Here is a 3375-nt window from a genome sequence, read left to right as displayed (position 1 = left end):
CCCTTCAACAGAAAGTGAGGAAATATCTGCATTGTTCTCGTTGCTTCTCCCTTTTATCCCAGGAGGTACCTTCAGGCTTCTGTAGTCATTTTATCCATTTCCGTCCCAGCTTCTGTCTCAGTTTAAGTCGACTGTCAGGCCGTCTTGAGTTTATCAGAGCAGATTTGCTAAAATCACACTTTATCTTTCATTCACTGTATTTTGTGGAAACCGCTGCAGTAGATAGAAACTTTTCTCTCTCACATGCTACAAAAACGTTAATGGTTCACGTGCTTCATGTTTGTTAGAGACTGTAAGTACAGCATGATTTCAAAGTGTTTTAATGTTTTATCTTATAAGGAAAAAAATGTTGATCTCCGAGGTTTTGTTTGATATATTTTAAGCGTCTAAACGTGATCGGGGCAGTTTTCTGCCCTAAACATTCTGTCCGAAGAAGTTTTAAGAAAAGATTTTGATAGATATTCATTAAGCTTACCCACAGTATTTTTGATTTTTTACACATCAACGTGTGCATGATTTAGATACCAAAGTTAACCTGCAAAATAACTCCAGCAGAAGGTGTCAGCAAATCTGTGTGATGGTACAGGATGAAGCTTACAACCTCTAGTTCTTTGGTACTTTGTGAGGGGGGGGGGGGGGGGGAGAAGCTGTATTCTTAAGTACATTACATATCTGAGCCAGTGATTAGTGTAGTGATGGCTTGAACTATGAGTTGTGAACTGTCTGAAGTGATGTGAAGAAAACTATGGTGCGTATGTTACAGTCCTCCAACATGTACTTTATCAGCAGTGTGAAACATGGTGGATGTGTTGTGATATAACAACTGAAAATAGGACATAAACCACTTGTGGGGACAACCGTTTTTTTCTGCAGCTGGAGGTGTGGCTCCTTTATGCTGCATTACTACTAGTTCAATTAGTGTTCTGTAGTTTAGCTGTCTATAAACAACAGGTTAATAGATGTGAATCCTTTCCAAAGAGGACGAAGAGTGCACAAATGGCGATGGGAGGAATGAGGAGTGATTTTTACATCAGCTTAGACTGGCCGTGCTTCAGCTTTTTTCCCAATGCTCTTATTTCAAGATAACAAAGCTGTTGTCCTGTGATAACTAGTTCATTTATCTTGTTATCTTCCAATTAAGAAAATGCAGATTTCTTGAGATAACAACAAAATAATTTATCACAAGAAAATGGCTGCTCATAGCAGCTGATGAAGAGTACAGTCATAGTTAAGGTTGCCTGAGCCCATCCCACCTTATAAGGAAACCACTCAACTGTATCATGAACTGTTATCTCTAAGTTACAGCATGGAAAAAAGATTTCAAGCACAGACGTTCTTAGCTTCGACTTTATTTTTGTGTGTGAACTTTTTTTTTATTGTTTGAAATGATGCAACTTACAGTGGCAACCTGTTTCTTCATGGTAATACAGACAAAACTGTTTCCTGTGTCATGTCTGACCTCAGAAACTGTTACACAATTTCTCTGACCTGCTACATGCGTGTGTGCAGTATTATGTGGGACTGGTTTCTGTTTCAAATCCCCCTGGTTATACTGTATGTTTTAGTCAGACGAGCAGTTATCTCTGAGGTTCGATCCTCTGCTATGTTGACGATGTATCAATCATCAGCAGCAGCACTGTTGTTCTTTTTCAGCCATCTTGTGGTAATGTTGTGTGTATTTTGGGGGGTAGGGGTGTTGTGTGTGTGTTTGGGTTTATTTAGGGATGGGGCTTCAGAAGACCTCTGATGCTGAGGTATTTAAGATATACTGTCTCTGACAGTGTTCAACATTAAAACAAACATGGATGTCTCTTTAATGAAAGGACCAACTCATTATAGTCAGTAGAATTACAATAAGTGATGCAAAATCAGCTGATGACCCATATAATGTTTTATTTTCAAAGGAAGCACAGTGTACGGTGTGTTGGCTGGGGACGGTTAGTGATACTACGGCGCCCCGGAAGGGACATTTAAAAAAAAAAATGTGAGCTCGATCCCAAGACAGTTTTGTGAGCTCTCACAAAATAAAAACTATTTTTTTTTCTTTATGTCCCTTCCGGGGCTCTGTACGATACAGTTTAAAGAGGTCATGTATTTATTTTTTAATTATTTCCTCTTTTTCTCTTTCACTTTTTTTTTAACAATCGTGTGTATCTTTGCCCTCAATGAGGACTGTACAGCTTTTTGTGTTTTGTTTTCACCTTGTGTGTATAGTCGCCATCTACAGTAACGTATCTTATTTTTGTAAGTGTGACAAAAGTATACACATACAGTATAGATGTATATATATATACTACAGTATATTACCCAGAAGTAATGTGACAGGAGGGATTCTCTGTGCTGCACATGATTGTCTTTGGATTGTTTCGTTTTTTTGTTTTTCTTTTGATTTTGTTTCATTTTCTTCTTGCACTGGATTCTAAACTGTGTGCTTGATGTTAAGAAAACATGTGATGAGTCAATGTAATTTATTCAAATAAATCCAAGAAAGGGTGACTACCCCGGCGGGTCTCCATTTACATGTACACACCTGGACTTTCTTGGGTAGAAATGTGTTATTAGAAACACTTTTTAAATGACAGTAGGCTTTAGCAGTTGTTTTCATCACATGTAGAAGGCACAGCGAGGACATGGCTTAGCAAACAGAAGTAGAATGTTGATGCATTATTCATTTTCCTGGTGGATTCCTTCATCCAAAAAATAGGTCGGCTAAGAACATCTCTTTTGTACCTCCAAGACAACTGAAATGTCTCTATAACCCTGTTAGTGCAACATTAATAAGCTTGTGACTGCAGCTTCCAGCATCTTTAAGGCTCTAAATAACATAAAACACACTGTGCACAGTATTACAGTAGTAACACTTGAATACACTTACTGCAAAACATTTTTTTAAATTGGGGCAAAAACATTTTTTTTCTTGCTTTAACATTAATTTGACACCTTCATCCCTCTTTACAGTATTTACTGTTAGGTGTTATCAAGATAACGCAAAGTTTCAAATTCTAAAAACTCTAAATAAAGAAATAAAATAAACGTTTATTTATTAATAAAATTTTCATCTGATCAGTGTCGCAGCTACACAAACATCACCCTGTATTTATAACAGGTTCAGTCTCTTGCAAATAAAGAAATGTCATTGATGGTGACATCCTGCAACAGAACAAATGAGCACGGTCACTGTGGACTCTAAGGGAAGGAAGCTGCCTCCCTGTGGCTGGAAGCTGGATCCCAGCTAACTGCATGCTTCCAGCATGTCTAGATTCTTTACAGCTTCCTATGGTGATTAGGCCAGAGTAAAGGCTGCTGTTAGATGGAAACACATGGCTACATTCACATCACCAACTACATTGTTGTTCAGATATATATATAATTTAG

Source organism: Parambassis ranga, chromosome 1 (genome assembly GCF_900634625.1).
Source record: "Parambassis ranga chromosome 1, fParRan2.1, whole genome shotgun sequence".
In the NCBI taxonomy this organism is placed as follows: domain Eukaryota; kingdom Metazoa; phylum Chordata; class Actinopteri; family Ambassidae; genus Parambassis; species Parambassis ranga.
The sequence above is the reverse complement of the archived record's forward strand: the minus strand, read 5'-3'. Positions refer to the sequence as shown.